The 26086-nt window shown below is 42.4% G+C and overlaps 1 protein-coding gene across 5 annotated transcripts in view; it reads right to left on the reverse strand.

Annotated features, from left to right (window-relative positions):
• Positions 1–5864, reverse strand: part of Golm1 (golgi membrane protein 1) — a 50395-nt gene extending 44531 nt beyond the window's left edge. For 2 of the 5 annotated variants that reach the window (XR_010045762.1, XM_063243790.1), the window contains exon 1: positions 5209–5349. The gene's annotated coding sequence lies outside the window, so the exon portion shown is untranslated. Of the gene's footprint in view, positions 1–5208; positions 5350–5730 lie in introns of those variants that run through there. The other 3 variants (XM_003475066.5, XM_013158316.3, XM_063243817.1) reach the window with 3 other exon arrangements.
• Between the last annotated feature and the right edge of the window lie 20222 nt (positions 5865–26086).

Here is a 26086-nt window from a genome sequence, read left to right on the forward strand (position 1 = left end):
TTTAAAAACTGGTAACAGTCAATAGATGATTTTGAATTCATAGCCCTCAAAGATGAGTCCCCAGAACACTACATCCTGGGCCAATAACCTAAGAACCACCCAGCTGAGCCTACCTACCCACAGAATTATGAGCAATACGAAAGTGATGGTTTTAAGCTTTGAGACAGTTCATTACTGAGTCACAGATAAAACACAAATTACGGAGTGAAAAAGCAGAATGTGATCTTATTTTTGTTGGAAATTTTTCAAAAACACATTCAATATATTAATATATTCTTCTATCATGGAAAATGCACAGCAAACATCTCTGAGAAAGGCTGCTTACACACTATACTACGAATGGAAATACACAGCAAAGGAAGAAAGGAATAATGCCCTCCTCCCTATTCACTCAATCTCTCCCTCAATGAGCACCTTTTTACCTTGGACTTTGTGTATGCATATGTGTGTGGTACTGGGGATTGAACCAAGGGTTACCTATGTAAGGCAAGTGCTCTGCCACTTAGCTACCATCCTAGCCCTTGTTATTTTCGGACAGTTCCACTAAAACTGCACAAGCTGACTTGCAACTTGTGATCCACCTGCATCAGCCTCCTGAGTAGCCTGGAGTACAGGTGTGTGCCATGGTAACCAGTAACAATCATCTTTTCAAAACCAAAGCCAAACAGAAAGAATAAAAAAATTAAGATATAAGGAAGATATAAATTATATACATTGCAACATTAGCAAGTCTTGAAGCTGTTTCTACCACTGACAGAGGAAGCCATAGTATTTCACAGCTTACTCATTAACACAAACAAAAACAGAACCAAAACCAAGATACCACAAGGGGAAATGCTGGTCTCTTTCACACTTAGGTTCTCTTCTTAGTTGGACCCTATCCAGTAGGGACACAAATGTGGGTACAGGCCCTGCACCCTCCAGAGACTGGCCCTTCAGCCTGAGCTGGGAAGAGGATTCCTCTCTGACTGGGTCACTTGGAGCAGGCCTCATCTACACACCTTCCACCTCATCTGTGAAGGGATAACCCTGGTATCTGCCTCCCATGAACATAAAATGAGATCTTCAAAGAAAGTAGACACTTTCAAGTAAAGATTGTACCCCAAGGTCCTGCTATGCTGCTACATTACCCTTCTGGTCTCTGTGTACCCGTGAAAAGGAGCAGCTGAGCTATCCCTGCCATCTCTGGGCTTCTTCTGAAGATCAGATGGGAGAATTCTGTAGTCCTGTGATGGTCAGCCCTCTGCTGCTGTGACTAAACAACCTGACCAAACCAAGAAGGAAAGGCTCATTTTGGCTCAAGGCTTCAGAGGCCTAGTCCATGGTTAGCCAGCTCCACTGCCACGGACCTGTGGTCAAGCCAAAACACAGTGCACAGGCATGGCAGAAGGAGTGGATCACCTCACCGCAGCTAGAAAGCAGAGACAGGGTGAATGAGCCAGAGAGGAAGGGACCAAGAGCAGGTGGGGACCCCAAAGTCACAACTGATAACCATACTCTTCACTAAGTCCCATCTTGTGCGCCTCCATCACCTCCCAATATGTTACCGAACTATGATGACGGTAGATCCCTCCTGATCCAGTCATCTCTTAAAAACCTCATCTCTGAATAAGTGCGACTTTAAGGGGCACTTTGGACCTAACCCATATCAAGGCTGAAGTAAGAAAGCAGCTGCTGACCAGCAGGACACTGGCATCTCAGAGGGTGTGGAAGATTCCTACCAGGCTGGGGAAGAAAGTCCTAGGAGCTGTATTTATTTTTATCCCCAAAGAGAATCCAGGCTACCTGTGGGGTGGGGCAGAAAGACTACAGTCCATAATCCTACGCATTTGCTTGGCTGAGGCAGGGGACAAAAACTTTGGGCCTAGTGTGGGCAACTTAGCAAGACCTGGTCTCAGCATCGTTTAAAAAGGAGAGCATATAGGGTTGCAGGTCAGCAGTACAGTGCTTGCCTAGCATACATGAACCCCCGGGTTCAATTCTCACCACACATGCACATGTACAAAAGACAGAAAACTGTATTTCTCTGATGTTATATGACACACAGTACCTATATATAATTTTCATCTGCACGATGTGAAGTATTTCATATTTTGTCAGTTCATGCTAATTATACCACCATACAATGTCAACGGTTCTAAAACAAGCAGACACTCCCACTCACTCTCACCGCGTCCCTCGGCCGAGCAGGGGGTAGCTGCAGATGAATGGGGCACCCACACCCCCAGCTTACACCATCAGCATGTGCACACTGGACACAGACAGGCAGATTACAACTAAATGAAACCTCAGCAGGGACACAAAGCTTTCAAGAGTCCCATAAAAAGCAAAAGTTATTCTGATAAAGGCAAAACAAAACTGTAGCTGGCCAAGGGCATAGTTCATCTGAGTCAGTTTGTAGGAACCACATCCCAAAACTTTTGGATGCTGTCCAATCTGATGAGAAATGGGCCCAAAACACTCAATGAGAGAATATTAAAAGTAAAATTTGAGGGCTGGGGGTTTAGCTCAGCGGCATAAGCGCCTGCCTTGCAAGCAGGCAGTCGTGAGTTTGATCCCTGGTACCAATAAAAAGGAAAAAGAAAAACAAAAACAAAAGTAAAATTTTACCTTCAGAGCTGTTAAAAAGAACTCTGGATTTGAAGTTATATTACAAAGCTACAGTGACAAAAACAGCACAGTACTGGTAAAAAAATGGACCTGAGAATCAATGGAACAGAACAGAGGATGCAGAAAAAACCCAGGAACATTCAGTTATTTGACCTTTGCAAAAGAGACAAAAACACACACTGCAGCAAAGACAACCTCTCTAATAAATGGTGCAGAGAAATCAGCTAACTAAATGCCAAGCACAGAGTCCAAGCCCATAATGTTCATCATGTACCAAAGTCAAGACAGACAGAAGATCTAAATGCCAAAACAGAATCACAGAGCTGCTGGAAGATAGAGTAAAACTCTGGAAGTCACAGATACTGGCAAGGACTTTTTGAACAGAACCCAAATTCCCAAGAAATAATACTGAGAATTAACAAACGGGATCACATCAAATTAAAAGGCTTCTGAGTAGCAAGGGAAACAACCAACAGAGTGAAAAGAAAACCTACAGAAGGAGAAAAAAAGTATTGCCAGCTTCTTCTCAGAGGACGCAGTTCTAGAATGTATAAAGAACTCAAAAAATTAGACACCCCCAAATAAAAGACTCAATAAAAAAAAATGGGCAAGTGAAATGAACAGACACTTCTCAGAAGTAGTACAAATGGTCAATAAATACAAGAAAAAATGTTCAGCATCGTGGACCATTAGAGAAATACAAATTAAAACGAGATTCCATCTCACCCCAAAAGGAACAGCCACCATCAAAAAACCAGATAATAACAAACACTAGTGAGACTGTCCCGAAAATGGAATCCTTCTAAACTGCTGGAGGGAATGTAAACTAGCAGAATCACTATGGAGTTCACTGTGGGGATTTTTCAAAAAACTGAAGCTAGAAATTCCATTGGACCCAGCTACTCTCCTTTGTAGGTTTCTTCCTAAAATAAAAGACATCATAAAACAGTGATACATGACAAGCTATGTTTATAAGCAGCATAACTCGTAATAGCTAAATCTTGAAAGCTGCCTGGATGTCCACCAACAGGCGAATAGATGAAGAAAACACAGCATTTACATACAATGGAACACTACTCTGCCATAAGGAAGGATAAACTTGAAACATGCAGGAGAATGGATGGTAACTGAAATAATCAGGCACTCGAGATTAAAACATGTGACTTCTCTTACATGATAATCCCACATAAGAACAAAAATGTAAAAGAAGTAGGCATACAGAACTTTCTCAAAGGGGATCAAGAAGCGGAGGAGGAAAGGAAGAACAGAGGGACGGGATGAGAAGTCTGCAGACGTGCAATGCGCTTGTCAGCTCTCCCCCAGGACTGGAAACATCACGCACTGCACGCGCATACTAGGAAAAAAAGACGATGTGAGAACAGAAACAAAGAATGAATGAATCCAGATCTCAGTATGCTTTGGGCCTTGAGGATAACTAGCGCCGCACACATGCACATCCACGGCACATTATTTACCAGTAAGTCGCAGACACATGGAGAGATGATCAGAAACATTTGGAAGTCACAGAAAATTACAATATAAACTACTGTGATCCCACCAGTCTCTGCACACACATTTTCTTTCTACTAGGCTCTAAGAATTGGAAGTCCTCTTGATTAATCCTTAAAAGCTTTAAAGGAAAACCTGAGAAGTTGTATTTCTGGTTTTTCCTGTAAGTGTGAGAAATTAAAGAGTGATGCCCCAGACAGGCTCCAGGGTTTAGGAAACACTTCCTCTCTTCTAACCTACCCTCATTAGCAACATAGAAAGTCTAGAAAACGGCCACAGTCTCCAAGAATGAGTTGGGGGCAACAGAAATACCACACACACTTTTCTAAGCCAAGAGCGAGCCATTCCGTCTGCTTTATTGTAGGTGCTTAGGGAAAAAAAGGTCTTTTAAAATATATATATGGATGCCACTTACGTTAGGTTCTTAAAAAGCAATTGAATCTTTCCATAAAGCAATTTCTTTCAACGAGAAAAATGGTAACAATAATGTGGCAGTACCGTATTAATAATGCCGAGGCCCGAAGCGCCCCATTCTCCAGCCTCCTTGGCACTCTTGGGGCACAGAATCTGCTTCAGCGGGCCTGCTGTCCTGGGGTGAGGGCGATCCGCACCCACCCCGCGGCAGAGGCAGGAGGGTCTCCCAGGGCAGGGACAGTGGACCACTCAGGTCGTTGGAGTCTGACAGGGCCTCCGGGCTCCCCCTTGCTGCCCATTCAAAGAGGAAACATAGGCCTTTACTGCAGCCAGGATCCGAGAGCAACAGCACCCTCAGGGACCGGCTCCCCTTGGCTCTCATTTCTTTCCTGTTCATACAAAATCAATTTTTAAGGAGGACAACACATATTTTACAAGAAAACCTCTCTGCCTGGAGCGGGGGTTCCCGCCTGCAAAATCAGCCGTACGGGGGAGGCCGAGGGAGATGGCTCACAAGTGAGAGATCCTGCTCGGGACAAGTGGAGAGACCCTGTCTCACAGCCACAAGGTAAAACGGGCTGGGGCCGCGGCTCGGCGCAGACGTCCCGGCTCAGTCCCCCACCTCGGCTCCGGGACCTCTCCCGGCACCCCGAGAGACCCGGCTGCGGCCTCTACCTGCGCAGGCGGCTCATCGCGGACGGCGGCGCGGCTCGCGGGGGTCTGCACGCCACCCAGAAGCGGGGCCAGGACCGCACGCGCCACCCACGCGCCTCCCGGCCCGGGCCAAGCCCCAGAGCCGCGCGCCCCGCCCCGCCCGGCGCGCTCCGGACCGGCACCCGCGCCCTGGGCCCCGCCGTGGACAAAGGGAGGCCGGCCGGAGGCGGCCAGGGGGAGAGCGCCCATCCGGCGGCGCGGGTCCTGCCGACCGGAAGCGGCGCGGCGCAGGGCGGCGGGAGCGCGGGGGACCGAGCGGCCGCCCACGCGCGCCCCGACTTGAGCCGCGCCCCGCCCTCCACCGCGACCGCTCACGGCAGAGCAGCGAGGCGGCTCCGCGCAGCGAGGGCGCAGGCCCGCCCGCCCGGGGGTCGGGGCAGCCGCGAGGGCGCCCCGACCCTGCGCTGCGACTCCTTCCGGGCGGGCCGGCCGCGGCTGGGCCCAGCCCCCACCCCAGGCGACCCGCCCCGCGCGTCCCCTGACCCGGAGAGCGGCTCCTGGTGCACCGCGGCGTCTTAGCGGAGTTCACCGCCAGAGAAAGGAAGAGCTTTTGAGCGGGGCGAGGGATGGAACGGAAGGAGCCGAGCAGGCGCGGGCCAGGCCCGGGCCCTGCAGCGCGCACGGATCCGTCGGGCCGCACCGGGCTGGGCTGGGCTGGGCCGGGCCGGCCGAAGACTGCTCCGGAGACCCGGTCAAGCGTGGCGGCCCACGCCGGCGCTGCGCTGAACTCCGGCTATCTTCTGCCTGCTAGGCGGGCGGACCGCAGCCTTGGCCCGTCCGCTTCTAAGTGGGTCTCCACCAGGGCTTCCGGTACCCTAGCTGATTAGCCAGTGACAAAGACAGTGACTCGTGGGCACGTTACGGAGCAGATCTGTACATCTGGGTGCTAAGACGGCTGACTGACTCAGCTTTATCTCTACCGAGTGAGTCTTTCCAAGTATCATCAGATTTGCTTACAATTTTTAAGTGCATATATATGTGTTATGTGTATTTTGTATTATAAAATAAATGTATATATATTATTTTACACATGTGTAAGCACTGGCTGGACGTTCCGTATATAAAGGTCCGCTCTTTCCTCAGTTTGTCTCACCTAAAACTCTTGACTTGATCGGTTACTGGCCCTGACCTGTCCTTTGTGTGTTCTCACAGCAGGTGTTCACATGTTGCCTGTTCAGCATCCTTCACTTGCTTAGGGGATGTGATGCTCATACAGAAAATCAGGAAACTAGGCAGGACCCTTCAGAAACCTGCCACTCCCCACTCTCCAGAGGGCTGTGCTAGGACCATTATCAGGGCCCAGGGCATCTTCACAGCAAGTAGTTGACCTTGTGTAGTTTTGTGTGCTGCTCTGACACATTGTTATAACTTGAGTGTGTTTTAAAAAAAACAAAAAAACACTAACGTGCAGTTCTCTACGTTGGACTCGGCCCAGGACGCATCTGTGGGGGTGTGCACCTCTAGGCTCTAGGGAGACTTGTCCCCTGGCTGTTCCAGACCCTTGGCTTGCAGTGGTGTGGTCGCTGCACCCTAACTCTGTTCCTATTGCCAAGCCCATTTAATCCCGCAGGAAGCTTCCTGGCAGTGGCACTGGATCCGACCCTACAATCCAGGGCCCTCTGCCCACGAGGGTCTTTAACGTTCAGAGTCCCTTTTACCATAAAAGGAGACTCATAGCTTCCAGAGATGTGACTTGGGTGGGGGGATTACTCTGCCTACCGCAGACCCCTCACTTCAGAGGGGCCTGTTCCCAGGGCTTGCTATGAGTTCATTCTACCCCCTCCACCCCGCCCCCCCCCCCGCCCCTTTTTCTTAGTACCTAGACTGTAGGGCTGGTTCTGGGCCATCTCAAATCTTGTCTCTTCAGTTTTGCTTAAGTTCCAGCCCTAAAACTTGAAGCCCTAAATGTAAGACAGCACAGGGCAGCAGAGCTGCAACTGCAGCAGGGCTCCTGGTGGTATCAAGCAGAAGCAGGAGGAAAATGATTGGGCTGTTGTCAAAGTCTCACAAAACCAGTGGTGAGAACTAGTAAAATCAAGCTGATTGGGGGAACTGAACTCACAGGAAAGACAATGAGGATGGTGTGTGTGTCACACTGCTGCAGCTTTAGGGACTGGACCTCCAGCTGACCGCATGTCCTTGCAACACTTGCTGAAAATAGGAACTGTGTTTTCCTGTGGAAGGTGTGTGGTTGGCCAGCCCATTGCTGCAAGCCAGCAGAGAAACTATTTTCTGTAGTGGAGAGTGGCCACGAATGCTCACCGAGGTTTCTTCACCCATGGTACAGGTCCCCAAAGGAGATAAGGACGCCCATACTAAAGGGTCAGCCTGCCCTCGGAGCCCATTCATGTTTGGGCTGCAAGAAAAGAAACTTCCCAGGTGCTCAATCTGTTCACGCTTGGGCTGCAAGAAAAGAAACTTTCCAGAGCTGTTCCAACTGCAAAAATCAACCCTGCCCAGGAGGGTACCTGATGACACTCACTGCGCACACTTGGCTCACTGGCAGAGACACACCCTCCCACCAGAACAACCCTTACAAGCCCTTTCCCCAAGCCAAAGAGTGGCTGTCTTAGTCTGCAAGACAGTCCATCCTCCACCCAATAAAGCTTCTTTCTTGCAGCAGAAGGTCTGGTCTGGCTTTGCCTGGGTTCTAGTCTGTCACATACAAATGAAGATACAGGATGCCAACAGGCAAAAAACTAATGTCCTTCCAAATATCCTTTGATTCAGAGAGCCATGGAAGCATGAAGCAACCAAAAAGTGTAACTGTTTAAGGAAATCAATAAAGACCAGAAGGTAGATGGAGGACATCCTCTAAAAGCAGGATCTCAGCTACATACATGCATACCTGGAAATTTCCCAGTAGCTGCATTAAAAAACTAAAAAAGTGAGTATTTTTTTGGGTTACAGTGAACTAGCATTAATGAAGCATATTTTCAAGGATGAACTAAGTCTTTGACACTACCTCTTTTAGAGTTTCCAGCACACACACGTCAGCCTGGGCCAGCCACCTGTGTGCTCAGGGCTCTGACTACCTCCCTCGGGCAGGTGCTGGGACTGGCCGTTGTAGGAGGCCCTTCTGGACTTTGTTGGAGGTCCGGTTGTAATCCCAAGGAAAAGTTATCAGAATACCAACAAGTAAATTCCAATTAACCAGTGCAATCCGTAGTGAGAATAAAGAGACAAACATGTTATCTGTAGATGGGGGTGGCCGATGGCTAACCAGAACAAAGGCCTCACCCCGGGGCTGAACCTGGGTTTTATTCATTCATGAAGAGGAGAATGGCTTAGGGGTGAGTGACTGTGGGAGTGGCAAGAAGTATGTAAGTGCTGTGAGCTGGGCCTGTAGAAGGAGAGCTAGCACCTCTGCAATACGCAGAGAGAAATGTGTAGAAACAGTTATCTGCGTATCACCATTTGAGGAACTGTCTTGCATTTTGGGGTCAGTGCTTCAGGTTTGATGTGTAGTCTTCATGCCCTGAGATGTCACAGGCTCTTTCTTGAGGCTCAAACCCAAGAGCATCACTTGGCCTAGCTCAGGCATCACTGACCTGTCATACTGCTTCGAAGAGTATGCATCAGCCGCTGGCTAGACCCATCTGCCTTGATTGCTTAAAGTCAATTGAGAGGATAAAGAAATAGTCTAACCATCTCTGTACAGATTAATACACGGAGTCAGGGCTAGGTCTACCCAAAATGGAGACAGATGCTCTTTCTCAAAGAGAGCTGTCCTGGGGTTAGTCCGAGGCTGTCCCCAGCCCTCCTTTCTGCCAGAGACAAACACCCCTCCACAGCAGCATTTCTCCAGGAAAAGGCACTGTGTGACCTGAGAAGGGGTGGCTGCTCAAGTGTGAAGTATCCTATGCTAGACTCCGGGGTCCCAGCTGCTGCTTGGCAGGAGGGCCTGTGCTTCTTCCAGAAATCAGGTAGGAACAAAAATAGTGGGGGCCCAGGAGGGGGCACCATGTCCTCTGTCCACGGCTTTCACTTCCAGAGTTTAGACGTGGAGGGAAGGAAAGCAGACTTCTTCATTGGCAGTTGGGCCTTGTCTCGATGGTCAAGCTAAGGCTGTCTCCTCCTTTGTGTAGGAACTATGCGAGCTGAAGCCAACGCATCCAGCTCTGTGTGCCTTTCTGCATAACTAGCACCATCTCCCAGGAGAGCCAGCTCTAAGTAGGAAAAAAGGGAAATCAGAACTGGTTGTCTGCTATTTGCAGATAGCACACAGAACCCTGTCATCCTGTCTGCACTGGTCCATGAAGAAGACAAACTTTAATAATTTATCTAGCCAACTATCCAAAATATAATTTTGATATGTAATAACAATAAAATATTGATGAGACACTTTACATGCAACAAAGTATTGATTTTGATGTGGAATTTAGGACCAGATCAAATGGAGACACAGCACTAGGAGGACTTTAGAAGGCAGCTTTATTACGCCAGTGAGCTGATGGGAATCTCAGTTGCAAATCATCAGCCTTGACCTGAGTTTTCCAGTCATTTATATAGGTTTCCAAAAGGAAGTACAAAAGGCTGATAACATATCCTACAGTCGGTTACACATGTCTTTATCACTACCTGCTGGGCAGAATTCAGTTACAGAAACAGCAACTAAATAAGGTTGCTATCATGTAACATAGAGGAAGAATCCATCACTGTCTGAGACCTTGCAAGAAACATTCTCTGGGACTCTGCAGTAAGAGAAACATTCCTTCCTGGCTGAGCTACACTTATCTTGCAATTGGCACCCAGAGTGTGGAGGCTGTCAAGTTTGTAGCTTTCCAACCATGAGAACAGGCTGTGTCTTTTAGTTTTATCTCTGAACTATATTAGAAACATACTTAATATTGGACATATAAGTTTTAAAATTTTCTCTATATTAAAATAACCTCTACAATATAAGAATATATTGCTCCAGGCTGGGGATTTAGCTCAGCAGCATAAGCGCCTGCCTTGCAAGCAGGCAGTCGTGAGTTCGATCCCCGGTACCGATGAAAAGGAAAAAGACAAAAAAAAAAGAATATATTGCTCCAGTTCTTCTAATTAAAATTAAATTAATTTTAGAGACTCAGAAGGGAGAAGTGATGTTTAATAGGTGTAGCATTTCCATTTTGCAAGATGAAAAAGTTCTAAAGAGCTGTTGTTCAATGATGTGAATATTATCAACACTGCTGAACTATAACTTTAAAGTTAAGATGGTAAATATTTCCTTTTATAATTAAATGATTTCTTAATTAAATTTTAAAAATTCAGTCCCTCATTGTACCAGCTGCATTTATGATGATAGCTGCCCTGTTGCATAGCTTAAGTCCACCCTGGGTTTTGTCAGGAATGAGAGAAAACACACAGTGACCCCAAGGAAGTCTAATATCTGAGCCATTATCTGTAAATGAGGAGTGGAGAGATAAGGGATTGTCGAGAACAGGACTCTAAGGAATGCAGGCCTGATGGCACACAGGTATAATCCCAGCACACTGGGAGGCTGAAGCAGGAAGATCATAAATTTGAGTCCCGCCCTAGCAACTTAACAGCTTATTAAAATCCTACCAAAAAAAAAAAAAAAGAAAGAAAGAAAGAAAGAAAAAGAAAAAGGCTGGGTTATACCTCAGTGTGAAGACCCTAGGTTCATTTGCAAATATATAGCAGATACACAGAACAACCACTAGCCCTCAGGGCTTAGAGGCAGTGCCCAAGGAAGGGTACCCTGTCTGCCCTACTCACTCCCAGAAATAAGATGGAGACGTTGTGTGGGGCATCACCATGGTGTCCTTGATGACAGAGAAGTCCCCAAGGTGCCAGTAGAACTTTTGGGAACTCTGCCTGGTGGAACTTTCTAGAACTCTGCCTTCTGGAATGCAGGACAAGCTTCTGGTGCCCGGCTGCTATGTCCTGCAGAAGCCAGGCAGTGGGAGTCCATATGTGCCGCAGGAATAGATGAGGGTCTGGAGGTGTACGTTTCTGTAAAGGTGAAGATTGGAAGGAGGATTCCCCCAGCAAGGTGGCAGGCAGGCCTAAAAGGGGATAAGCACACAGCCAAACATTCCCCACGAAGGAGCCATTTTGGATTGGGAAGATGAGATAGCATTGTAGCAGCTTTCCCTCAGATTTGCCAAATTATTCTCCACATTGTAACATACCCCAAATCCCAACTTGGCCACCACTCTATGAGTACTTGACAGTTTTTCTCTGCAAAGATACAATCTGAGCATTTTAGGCTGCCTGCCCAGATCTCCTCAGCCACACGGAGCTGTTAGCCTTCATCTCCCCACAGCCATTTGTGATCTGTCTGCCTGTAAGGTCAGTTTTCTCTCCATTTCTCACAGCTCAGCTCACAATCACAGTCAGGACAGCTTCTCACTGCACCCATCATGGCAAGTCTGCAGGATTCCTGACAGGAGGACTCTTCCTCAGCAAACTCTGGCTTCTCCTGAACATGTGCATGCTAGGGGCTGGGTAAGTATTTCAGGCTGGGTCATAGGCCTACATGGACAGTACAGTACCCAGGACAAAGTAGGCCCTCTCCAGGGAGTACACATGTAATAAATGGAATTGGACAGAATGGAAAGTTCTGGAATGGCATAGACATCTTGTTATGTGTGTTCTCCAGTATCTGTTTTCTTATCATCAGCTTCCAGCTTCATTTGGGGGAATTATTCCTTGATGACTTTGTAAAAGGTAGAGAGCTAAATGGTCCTTCTCCCACAATAATATATATCTGTGTTTAATTCTCACAACCTATAATTTTTTTTCAAATCCATTTTATTTCAATGAGAAAAAAAGAAAAGAATAAAACAAAATTAGAAAACACATCAATTAGGGGTAACAATGGTACGTACATTGCGCACTGTCATCCCTAAATCATTCACTCAGAGAACAAAATATCTGCATTCAATTGGCCAAACACTATCTGCATAACTCTTCCTCTTCAATAAACTCAGAGAAATCAGTAGTATAACCACCTTAACTATCTTTTTATATACATATGTATATACATATGAAACCCATAAATTTTACCTGATAGAACCAAAGATGTTGATATATCAAGGATCTCGAGAGAAGGAGCTCATGCTAGCTTATGCAGCAGACCCTAAGTAGAATTATAAGTATCCTTGTAAAAGAAAGGCAAAAGACAGGAGGGAGCAGTGTGAGCTGCACCTTGACCTGCACGCCAAGATTGGAGTGACACACACAAGCCAAAGCACCTGAAGTAGGATGCAGTGGAATGGATTCTCTCCTGCACCTTTGGAGAGAGCTCAGACCCTCCAGAACTCCAGGAGAAAAACTTTTCTCTTATGTAATCTGGGTTTAGTTGTTTGTGGAGGTAGCTACATGAAACTATTAGGTGTCCAACTCTAGAGACCACAGGGGCTAGTGCAGAGTTGACCTCATGACCCAGTTAATCCAGTGAAACTCCGTTACAGAACAATCACTGAAGCTACCCCAATAAAGAAATCTCTTTTCCCACCAAAGCAGATAATATTGGGAGACTGTAAGTATAAGAGCCACTTCAGACCATGGTGTGAAGACAGGGGTCTAAGGTTTAGAAAACAGAAACAAACACTGGTGTTGATGTCTTTGGATCATCTGGATCCAGCCACTTCTGAAATGAGTCTATCCTGAATTTCTCAGTTATATCACTCAATTATTCCCCATTTTACTTAAGCCAATTTGAGCTGGGTTCATCTCAAACAGCTGAAAGAATCCTAACAGAGTCCTTCTGTAACCTATATAGGTTTGCTATTTAAATATGAACTTCAGATACACAACAAATAAGTCTTCTATTATGAGTGTCTTAGTTACTTTTTACTCGTTGCTGAGACAAAATACCTGAAGCCCAAAGTTGGGAAAGCAAAGGTTTATTTCTTACAGTTTTTGGAGGTTTCAGTCCACACTCAGTTGGCTCCAAGACAGGCGGGCATGGCTGGACCGCAGTTCATGGTGGCCGCCCACAGCAAACTCGAACCAGCAAAAAAAAGAGAGACACACCTTCTTCCTGCCATTACATTACATCCTGGCTCCACCCCTATGTGGATGGAGCACTGACACCATCAATCCAAGCACTATACAATGAACCATCACATATGAACAATGCAAACTCATGAGGCCTGGGGGACACAAACATAAACCTTGACAATGAGTATGTCCAGAGTATCGATTGTAAGGGAAATATGGTTAAGAAAAAAAATGTTGAGCATGGAGGAAGGCAGCCCCTCATCGCCTCTCCTGTGCCACAGGAACCAGGTGAACACAGAGGAGGAGGACGGGCCCCTCCCGTTGCCATCTGTAACCCAGCTGAGCCGCACAAGAAGGCCCAAGAAGGCTCCTCCCCTCGCTGCTGCCATGACTGACGTGGACTGCTGGGGAAGGTCCAGAGACCAGCGGGAACACTAGCGACACAGTGGAGTCCCAACAGGGGTGCACAAGATGGTCAGACAAGACGAGCGGTGAGAAAAGTCCAAAGCAACAACAACAATATGAGCCAGCAGTGGCTGAGGCCTCTACAGACTGGCAACCAGCTCAGGAAGAGCCCAGGGCTCGGTAATCAGCCCTTTTCTCTCAGTTTTCTTTTTCTTTTCTCTTCTTTTTCTTTTCTTCTTGTTCTTTTCTTTTCTTTTTTCTTTCTTTTCTCTTTTCTAAACAGCTGGGGAGAACTCCAGTCACAGAAAACTAATCCCACCCCCAAACCCAGAGACCAAGTTTAGATATCCGTCACTCCTTCTCTTTCTTTTCTACCCCTCCTCTAGTCTCCCAAACGTTGTGTGACCACCCTTTGTCCATCAGTCTTCTACTTCCTTTCCAGTTATCTGTGTTTTATTCACTGCCCTCCCTAAATTTCCCCACCACAGCGTAAAACCACTCTATCAAAGGGAAACAGATGTCATACAAACTCCTAGTTTACAGTCTTCTGTTCTATAACTATAGACTCTGCTCCTGCTGTCTGAGGTACAAAATCGATAGTTACCACAGTTTGTCAGTTTCTAAATTGTGCTTGACACTATTATTATTACTGATTTTACTACTTTATCTTGGATGCCATAACCAGCTGTTCTATTACAATACTGGGAAGACAGTCCTACAGCAAATGACTGAGGACTGGGCCAAACAGATACCAACGCACCAACATACTACTCTGAATTAATTGGGAAGGTAGGATCTTGTAACGTACACAAACCAAGAATCTCACATAGAAGACATCCCTAAAGAACAGACTTTCCCAGAGAGGCTTTGACACTCATGATATAGCCTACCTACTATGAAACCTCACTGAAAACAAAGTTAAAAAGATGTCAATCTCAGACCTACACCCCTCCCAGAACAAAATCAAATGTCAACACAGAAGAAATTGGAATATACACATCTAAAATTTCTGAAATGATAGCATCTGAAATAAAGAAACAAATCCATGATATTATAGAAGAAATCAGATCAGAAAGAATCTGTTAGGACAAGTAAAAGAAGAAATGTCAACATTTATAAAGGAATTGCTCAGCAAATCTAAAGATAGATTAAAAAATAGACAATGATAGGAGGAGGATAGAAACCATGCATGAGCAATATATCCAGGAAATTAAAAATTCCATTGAAAGTTGGCCAAACCACTTGAATGAAACTGAAGACAGACACTTAGACCTTGAAGACAGGATGGATCATGGCTAGTGATCATGAAAGGAGAGATCTCTTGAAAATAACAAAAGATCATGAAATAACAATTCAACAACTGCAAGACAATGCAAAGAAAAAAATAAGAATAATTGATGTTAATGAAAAAACAAAAGTCCACACAAATGACATAAAAAACTATTTTCAGAAGTAATAGCGGAGGGGCTAGGGACTTAGCTCAGTAGCATAAGCACCTGCCTGGCAAATGCGAAGTCATGAGTTCAATCCTCAGTACCAAAAAAAGAAAAAAAAAGAAGTAATAGCAGAAACTTTGCCAAGCATGGAAAAGAATCTGACATACAGATAAGTGAGGCATATAGAAATACAAACAGCCATAACCACGATAAATCTATAACCAGATGTATAATAATCAAGATCCTAGAAATTCAGCATCAGAACAGAATATTAAAAACTGCTAGAGAAAAGAAACAGATCACCTATAAAGGAAAAGCCCATCAGAATCACAGCAGACTTCTCAACACAAACCCTCAAGTCAAGAACTTGAAGTGAAGTATTTCAAGTCCTAAAAGAAACCAACTTCCAACTCAGATTGATGTACCTTCAAAAACTGCCTTTCAAAATTAATAAAGAAATAAGATACTTCCACGATACAGAACAACTGAAGAAATTCATGACCTCCAAGCCAACACTACAAAGAGTACTCAAAGATATTCTAGACAGAGATAAAAATGACCACAATTCAATGAACAACAGAAACCACCAAGCAGGTCAAGCAATTAAACAGAGGGAAAAATTAGGGAGCCAACAGCAGGAAAACAGTATGACAAAAAAAAAAAAAAAGCCAATATATATCAGTTATAACTATCATATAAATGGCTTCAATTCATCAATATAAAGAAACAGATTGGCAGAATATGTAGGGAACCACCCAGATGACTCTCCTTGACTTTCCTTGAAAAGAAGATCAGCTATTTCATTTTGGATAAACTTGGCCCTGTCTCCAACTATTGATAAGCACAGAGCTGACTAGGTTATTTTTTTGTCCCTTCAGCTGGCTTGAAGCAGTGCAAATTGGGCTGGCTGAGAAGCTGATGTGTAATCTCTGAAGAAAACCAACAAATAGGATTGTAATTAAGAACTGAAGCACTGACTCCAAATTAGATAGTACCTCAGTTGTGTTATGCAGATTATTCTCTCGAATTTCTTCACAGAGGTGATCTCAGATGCCCTACCTAGCCAAGCTCACACTAACCATGGCAGCCACTTATTTCCCGCCACTCTCACTGTCACTCATCCTCAAGCCACTCCCCTCATGGAAAATTAACAAAACCCAGGTTGGGCTTTGTGCAATGCCTTTGTTCTAGTGATCATCATTTTGGCTGGATTTAGAACCCCTTGGATCCTCGTAACTGTATATATGTCTTAGTGTCTTTCTTTTCACTGTGAGTTGCACTAGAAGTGGTAGATTGGAGTTAACTCACTAAAATCCCCGTAACTTCTCCTTGGGATTCCAATTATAAAGCTTCCTGGACCGTGATAAGGATGGGAAAGGGTTCTCTATAATACTGAGCTGCTGTTTTCTTTCTGCTGTGTCTGCTATGGATTTTCTCTGGCTTTCTCTCTTTTTCTTTTCTTTAGTTCTTGCTTCTGTTTACTTTTTTTATTTATTACTTTTAATTTTTAAAATTTTTCTCTTCATCTCTAAGTGTATTCTTTCTAATCTTCTTTCCTCCCTATTCTATTCTCTTCACCTTTCATTGTTTTATGTATCTCTGTGACTTCCCAAGCTTCTTTCCCACCTTTCATGTGATGTACATAGAGCAGGTTCTTGCATATGCACACAGTATGTTATGGTTTGTGTCTGGGATGCTAGACTCCATATGATGTGTTATAACATGATGTCTGAATTTTGCTCATGTCCAGAGCCTTTGCCTGAGAGTGAGATTAAGGGCAGCAGATTAATCTGGCAGAACAAAGTTCAAGGCAGTGTAATGGTGTTGAGACAGTGATATGGCTACGTTGGGGGCTATATTTTTGTTGAGAAGCAACAGCAAAGAGCCCAGCAGAACATTTTAAAATGTGAGTTTGACCAGAAAGGAAGCTCAAGTAGAGCTGTGGACTGCTAAGATAGAGTAGAGATCTTGACTGCTGAAAAGGAATGGAGAATATCAAAGATGGCCTGAGGACATCATGAGAAACAGCAAGTCATCACCCTTTGCAGCCTCAAAGTTGCAAAAGTGAAAACATTTGCTTTAAGAAGAAAGCTGCAGGTATCATGTTCCAGAATAGCAATGGTTGCACCATGTTCCAGAATGGCAGCCACATAGAGAGTTCACTCAGAATTAGATTCAGAGTGCCCAGCAATCCATGCACTCAGTCTAAATCCAAAAGAAAGGGAAGCCTCCAGCTGGCAGCAGCCATTGGCATTATCCACATAGTGCTGGTTTTAGGTACATGCAAGAGTTGTGGGGTCAGAAAGGTTTTCACTCAGATTTCAGAAGAAGGCTTGGGAGGCCAAGCAGTGTACCTGAGAGGACAATGTGTGAAGCTGTGAATGTGAAGCCAAAGGTGGAACAGAGACCCCAGAAGTTTTGCAAAACCCAGGAACATGGATCATCTAAGGAAAACTTCAAGGAGGGATCAAAGTAGGGCCAAGAGAGAAGTCATGGCATCTGCAGCACTGAAAGTGTCATAGGGGTGGGGCAATCCAAGCCTTTTGGAGCTCACAACTTACCACAGACTGCCTTGGATGCTGCACATGAAACTACAGGACTTAACGTTTGCCCTGCTGGATTTTGGATTTCTTGTGAGCCCATTCCCTTGTGTAACCCTGTTTGTAACTTTTGGAGTGGAAATGTTTATCTTATGCCCTTGAATGTTAGAAGTGTAACTTTCTTTTTTGGCGTGCAGGGATATAGAAAGCCTTTTCCCATTCTCGTCAGTCTGGGAAGTTTATATTTGTAATCCCATAGAAATATTATTGGAATTCTACACAGTAAATTCCAATTTACCACTTATAGTGCAACCCACAGCAAGAAGAAAGACACTAAGTCATATTTAAAATTATGGGGAGCCAAGGGATCCTAAGTCTGGCCAGGATGAAGGTTCATTGGAACAAATGCCAACCCAGGGCCCAGCCTAGATTTTATTAATTTGTGAAGAAGGGAGTGATTTGAGGATGACTAACCATGGGAATGGTAGGAAATTCATGAGTCCTATGAGCTGGGCTATGTAGTAGGCCCGAAAGTACCTCCACAATATACAGAGAGAAGGATATGTAGAAAAACCAATCTGTATAACACAACTGAGATAGCATTTAACATTTAGGTGGTGGTGCCTCAGCTTGATATGCAAACTTTTCCTGCCTTAGGAAGTCATAGCTGCTTATCTCAAGGCTCAAACCCAGTAGACAGCCTTTAGACTGGTAGCTCTTCATACCACCTGGCTCAATCATGTTTTGGGAGTCACAGGGTGAGGAAACAGTGACTGTCACCTGTCTTGAAAGATTATAAATCAGCACTTCAGCTAGACCTATGTACATTGCTTAGAGCCAAGTGAAGGAAAAAGAAATGGCTTAGCCAGCTCTGTACAGCTCTGTACATATCAGTACATGGAGATAGGGCCAGGTTTAACCAAAGTGGAGATAACTGCTCTTTGTTCAAGGAGAGTCTTCCAAGTGTTTGTCCACACAGGGGCTCACAGCTAAGAGTTTACCTTACCACTCAGAGGAGACTTGAAACTTGGACATTTCAGCAGTGCTAAAGCTGTTACAACTTTGGCAACTCTTTGAAGATAGACTAAATGCCTTTTGCATAAAGGGACGTGTATGAGTTTTTGGGGGGCCAGAGGTGGAATGTTTGGGTTTCTGTTTCAATTTCCCCCTCATGTGGTCATGGTGGGTGAGCTTTTTGGGGGCAGCTGAATTTGTGATTGGCTCATTCTCCAGTGCTAGGATTGGGGATGTGAGAGCTACATATGTCTAACCTCCTCATCAGCCACTTATGTGGCCTCAGGGGTGGCCATTAATGGGGGGTGCTCTAGCCTATGTATTACTGCTTTGCCTCCATGGGACATCTCAATACCTTAGTTGAACTCCAGTTGCATTCTCTAGGCCAATGAAAAAGAAATTTATCTCTGTTCAGCTAGCACTGTGTGTACTTCTATAATTATATGCCAGGGTTTAGTAAACAAAAGGAAAGAGACCGTAGCAGGGGGCTGTAGTCAGGGATCTTCAAAGGCATGGTTCTCTTCAACTCGTGGATTGGCTTTATTTCAGGGCTTCCAGTGTTAAACTCCCACAGTGAATGGGTGAGGAACAACCACAGGAGATGTCCAGGGTCAGGAAGCCATGGTCAAGCTGGCAAGAGGCTCCCAGAGTGTTATAAGCTACACCAGCTCAGGCCTCCCACCCACAACCAGAGGCCAGGCTCAGTCTGATTATCAGTGGATTTGTTAGTCTCAGAATAGGCACCCACTGGACTCTTGTGCCAACTTGCTGGTGATTGCTCAGCATGGATCTGGGCTCTGATTGCTTCCTTTGTGTACAGTGAGAGGACAGTCATGCCTTGAATTAGACACTGTCACAAAACTATACACCTCAGAAGATAACCACAGATTCAAAATCACAGAGACAGTTTGCTTTTCATTTTCTTCCTTTTTTAAAAATTTTTTTGTTTGGTTTTTCCTTATTTGTTTTCATTGATTGGGGTATTTTTTGGTGAATGTGAGCATTCTTTTTAGGTTCTGGTCTTGGTTTCTTTTTTTTCTTTCTTCTTCGCCTTCTTGCTGTCTTCACCAGATTTACTGAGTATTGGATAATCTGCCTTTATCCTTCAGCCTCCCTTCCAATCTCTATTTCTTCTTTTCTTTATTTTTCCTCTCCTGCCTTTTAAATTTTCTCTCTTACTTTTACTCTCTGGCTAATTTTTAAAATTTTTTTCTTCCTCTTTTTCTTTTATCTTCTATTTCTCACCAGTTTTTCTGTTGTACATTTACTTAATTCTATAAACATCCCAATACGATCCTTTATTCCACTTTCTTCTCCTTCTCATATCACTGAGTTTAAGGTTTCAAAGATTTCCTTTTGCATTTCCCATTATCAAACCCTAAATTTGTTAATAGTATAAAAATAAAGCTTTGTTAATATTTAATAGTTGACTCTGAAAAATTATTTTCTACCATTAACAGGCATATAGTTACATTTAGTACATAGCAGCTATAAATCAATACCCAGGTTGATTTAATGTTTATATCATAATTTACAGTTTCTTTTCTAGGAATAAGGGTGCTACATAACTGGTCATTATGTTATGTTAATATCTAATTTGTCTCAGGCAATATTTACTGTAGCCATTTCACTTGATATTAACAGGCTCACATAATTGTTGCTGTTTCTCTGTAATCCAACACTCTGTAATATCACAGAGATTATCTCTGTGATATTAACAATAGTGGAGTACAATCCCAGAGAATTTAGCTGCTCAACTAACTACTCTATATCCTCCTTTCACAAAATAACCAAGGTGGTTGAATTTTGGGCCTGTGACAAAGGATTACAGTTAGCCATGCCCAAAGTACATCACTTAAAAGCAACTAAAGATGTCTCTGTATTAGCAACAAAGTGCTTAGACTCTAAGCATCCACAAACCTCAGCAAAAAACAAAACAAACGAATGAACAGAAACATGAAAAGAAAGGCAACAAAACAAAACACCTCTCAAAATACTTCAGGGTAGTTACCCTGAATCTATCAGAGGGCACAAAGGATGTATAAGAAATACATCTGAATAGTAGAGGAGGTTAAAAAATAGATCAAAGAGATACTAGCAGGATTAGAAAAGGTATAGCTAAACATGTAATGGACGTAATAATCAAAAGATGCCAAGAGCTCTCCAAAGATGTTAATAGAAAGCTAAATGAGCTAAACAAAATAATATAAAACATGAATGATCAGTTAACCAACTATAGTGCATGAAAGGGTTTGATAAGTAATCCAGGAAATTGAAAATCATATTGAAAATATGGGTAGTGAAATGAACCAATGTGAGCACAGTATTTCAGAAGTAGAAGCCAATGATGCCTTCAAAGACCAACCACTTCAAGAGAGCTTAAGACAGCAAGAGAAGGGGCTGGGGATTTAGTAGCTCAGTGGCATAAGCACCTGCCTTGCAAACAAGCAGTCATGAGTTTTATCCCTGGTACCAATAAAAAAAAAAAAAAGACAGCAAGAGAAAATGAAAAATTTGATTCAACAACTGATAGATGATACAAAAAAGACTAAGAGTAATTGGGATAAGTGAAAATTGATCAGACAACACAAATGGCACAAAAACTTGTTCACAGAAATAACAGCAGAAAACTGCCCAAAGATAGGGAAAGAAATTTATTTCTTTATTACAGATAAATGAGGCATATACAATACCAATAACAATGACCAAAAGAAAACCTCTCCGTATCACATTATACTGAAAATTCCACAAATCCTTGCACATGGACACATGGACAAAATCTTAAAAGCTGTTAGAGAAAAACAAAAAGTCACATACAAAGCTAAACACATTAGAAGCACAGTAGACTACACAAACACAGAGACCAGGAGGGCTTGGAAGGAAGTGTTTTAAGCCCTACAAGATGACAGTTTTCAATCCAAAATTATATATCCTGCAAAAATTTCCTTAAAATTGATGGAAAAATAATGTATTTCTATGACAAGGAATACCTCAACACATTCATAACCACCAAACCAGTATTATAAAAACTTCTCAAGGTTATTCTAGAAAGAGAGGATGAAACCAACAATGTCAATATATCAAAAAGAATGAATATATTGAGAGGGATAAGCACATAAGCAAAAGGAGGGAAATGAGGAAATCAGCAACAAGAAAATAATACAATGACAGGAAAAAGTCAGTATCTCTCAGTAGTAATTTTCAATGAGGATGGGATAGTCTTAATTCCTTAATCAAAAGGCAGATAGGCAGAATGGATCAAGAAAGAAAACCTAGCAAAAAGAGCATACAAGACACACATTTAACTTAAAAAAATAATTACAGACTAAAAACCAAAGGATGGAAAACAATATTCTATGTAATGGGGACCCAGAAAAATTAGGAGAAGCTGTTTTAATTTCAGACAAAGTGGATTTCAAGATAAGACTGTTCAAAAGAGACAAAGACACTACACATTAATTAAGGGACCAATTCAACAGAAGAATTAATAATTATAAACATAAACACAACAATACCAGCAAATCCAGCTTCATAAAACAAACGTGAATTAGCATGAAAAATCAGATTAGCACCAACACAATAGTAAGGGGGGACTGTAACACCACACCATCACATGTGGACAGACTAGCTAGACAAAAATCAACAAAAAAATATCAGAGTGGAAATAAACCTTTGAGCAAATGGACTTAGTAGATATCTACAGGTGTTCCATCCAATAATGGAATACACATTCTCAGCAGCACGTGAGACTTTCTCCAAAATAGACCACACAATACTCAATAAAACATGGTTAAGTAAATGCATAAGAATTATAATCATTCCATGCATATTATCAGAGCATAGTGCAACAAACTAGAAGTCAAGGGCAAAAGAAACCACATAAACTATGCAAACACATAGAAATTAAGAATAATCAATGGGTCACAGATGAAGATAAAGAAGTTAGTTTTTACAATCAAACAATAATGCCAATACAATATACTGGACCCTATGGAACACAATGAAAGCAGTCCTAAAAGGGAAGTTCATAGCAGTGAATAGAATGAAGTCAAATAAAAAACCTAATGATGTACATCAAGATCCTAGAAAAACAAAAATAATACAAACACAAGTCTAACATCAGGAGGGAAATAATAAAGATCAGGGCAGAAATTAATGAAATGGATCTAAAAAATCAATACAAAGAATCAAAGAGTTGGTTCATGATAGACAAAAACTTAGCTAATAAACACATAGCTAATCATAGACAAACACTTAGCTAATCTTACTAAAATATGAAAAGACCCTAATCCATGAAATTAAGATGAAAAAGGTGAAATCACAGTGGATTCTGCTGAAATACAGAAGATTATCAGTAACTACTTTGAGAACCTGGACTGTAATTGTAACAGAAAATGTGCCCCCTCAGTCAGTATACTTCAGTCTGTTAGTTGCCCAGGTAAGAGTTCCTGTTCCAGGTCCAGTTGCTTCTGTCTCTTAGAAACTGGACACAGATGCAAAAATTCACAGTAAAATACTGGCAAACAGAATGTAGCAAATCATCAAGAAGATTATATACTACGACCAAGTAGGATTCATCCCAGGAATGACAAAATCCCAAAAATTAATAAATGTAATATACCACATAAAATTTACATGATTATCTCAATAGATCCACAAAAAGTACTTGACAAAATCCAGTATTTGTTCATGAAAGAAAAAAAAAGGCCCCGAAGAAAAGAGGAATAGGTTTTATCTCAAAAGCCACCTATGACAAACCAACGCCAGCATCATATGTAATGGTGAGATGCTGAACTTTCCTTCTAAACTGGAATTAGACAAAGATGTCTGCTATCCCACTTCTGTTTCACACAGTCTGGAAACAGCTAGAACAGTACAAGAAAAGAAAGAAATAAAAAGGGCATGCATAGGAAAGGAAGAAGTTATTATTTGTGGATGAAATAATCCTTTACATAGAAGACACCAAAGACTCCACCAAGACTCCTAGAATAATATCCAGATTTAGCAGCATAGGGGATAGGGATGTAGTTCAACAGCACAGCACCACCTGGCAAGTGTGAGGCCTTGAGTTTGATTCCCAGTAATTACAAATTATAATAGCAACACAATTCATAAGAGTCAAGTCTTGGGAACAGCAATATGCCATCAACAGATAAATGAATTTTAAAATGTGTTATTTATGCACAATGGAGTACTACTCTCCCATAAAAAGGATATACTTTAGTCATTCATAGGAAAATGGATGCACTTTTTCAGACCAAAAATTTAAGTGAAATAATTCAGATACATTATCTTAAATATCAAATGCTTTCTCTTACATGAAAAACACAATGCATATAAAATACAAAATAAAAGGCAGATAATAGAAAAAAGAGAAAGTATGTAATCTAGTGCAAAATACTAAAAGTCTACCTTGACTTAATACAGTTGTCTTACATGTTTTATATGTTCTTTGCCCTATTAGTCTGTTTTTCAATCTGTATATATGATAGCTTTATAAAGAATCTGCTGTTGGAAAAATAAAAGGTGAGGGAGGAAAATTGAAATATGCTATGTACATGTACAAATTTCCTGTAGTGAATATAATCATTACTCATTGCAAACATGCACCATACACTGGCAAAAGTCAAAGAGAGCAACAGAGACAGAAACAGACACAGAGAACCAGAACTCTGAATATATTCAAGGGTCTTTTAGAGAAAATGAACTCAAAAAAGCCAAAAAGTCAGACGGAATATGTGAAGCAAGGTGAATAAATGAACAAAAAGGAAAATTAAAGGAGTTACAAACAAAAAGAATACAAGGACGAGAATAAGGCAATACTTTTCAGTAATAACTCTTTTTAAAAATTTTTATTTAAAGAAAGACTAAACAAAACAGAAAAAGGGTAGAAATAACACATACTTTCAAAGAAAAAAAAACAGTTAAGAAATAACTAGTTGATGATTACATATTGTCCTCTTAAAAATAGTTGTTCAAGTTACAAAAGTGAAACATACAAAGTGGACATTCAAACAGCAAGACTGCAAACAGTTCTGTTCAACTATCCAACAAAATCTTAGTAATATGGTTATCAATCCTATACACTTAAACATACATGCAGTGATCCATAACTTCATTTATGTTAAGATTAAACAAACCAGAGCAGGCTAAAATCACTCTGAACAAAGAACAATATCCAGTATTGCTGGATTTCACATCATGACACTATGGGATCAGCACTGGGTGCTGTAGTGTCTCTTTTTCTTCAAAGTAGTTGCTCATTGCATCAAGCGTTGTAAGATCAGTTCTTGTAAACTGCTTATAGATCCTATGCATGCATGAGTCTCAACATGCATGTGTTAGAGGGAGAAACAAAACAAAGCAAGACAAAACAAAACATTTTCCTATAAACAAATGAAAGGAAAAAATCATATAAAACCACTTCAAGGTGTTTACAATGGTTACTGTCTTGTCTCTTGTTATCTTCAATAGAATTGTCTATATCATCAGACATAGTATAATTGAATATAGCACTACATAACAATATTAATACAAATAAAACTTTGTAGAGGGTGTAAAACTTCAAAAACAGGTAATAATCAAACCAGAATAGGTATTGTAGTGAATCTTGTAATCTTCAGTGTAATTGTCTGTACTCTCAAACTTGATACTATCATATAAGTTTTGAATAAAATTTGTCAATACCAAACAGCAATCAAACAAATGAGATCTAACAAAGATCAGTCATGGTAAAACAGTATAAATTATACAGGGCTCCAGAATAAGTTAATAAGAAACTAAGGATGACTACTGTACTATATCAGAAACTGCAGCTGCAGGCATCTCCTGTGGTCTCATTCCTACCACAAATGTCATCATGGAGATAAGACGGTTCTCCTAAAATGGCATAATTTACTACTTGGAGAAGTCTTTGAAGTGACTCCCAAAGTCCTGCTCATTTCCCATGCTTTCCTCAGTAGCTTTATGTTTGAAAACCCAATATATATAGGTGGCCCAGAGAAGCTCTTTGTCTTAGTCACAGAGTCAAAAACTCTGCAGAGGGTTTTGATCCTCCTGGAGCCCTAAAATCATACCACTTGTTTCATTTATTTAAGCCTTTGCTGTACACTTGTTTGGGATATTGGGGATCTAGGCCAGGTTCCCAGTAACGTTGGTTCCTAAACCAGATGAAGACTCAACTACAAGAAGAAACTACCTTGCCATTTCCCACACAGCTCTCAATGTTCCCAGGGTGAGGAAGGTGAGAAGATGGAGAAATAAGGACAAGGGCCAAAATACAGAAAACAGGCCAGATGGAGCCCTCTCTCCTGATGGAGGAGGAGGAAGAGGGGAAGTAAGAGCTCCAATGGCTGCAGTGTGTTTATTCATACATTTGGGTGGCTGAATATCAATGAAACTTATCCACCCAAGAGTTGATCCACATGGCTTGTCTCCAGGGCTCTGTGTCCCTGAGACTGAGCAGCTTATTCATTTACTTGCCTTGGG

The sequence above is a fragment of the Cavia porcellus genome, unplaced genomic scaffold, assembly GCF_034190915.1.
Source record: "Cavia porcellus strain 051 isolate PalLab524CR breed Dunkin Hartley unplaced genomic scaffold, mCavPor4.1 scaffold_2, whole genome shotgun sequence".
Taxonomy (NCBI): domain Eukaryota; kingdom Metazoa; phylum Chordata; class Mammalia; order Rodentia; family Caviidae; genus Cavia; species Cavia porcellus.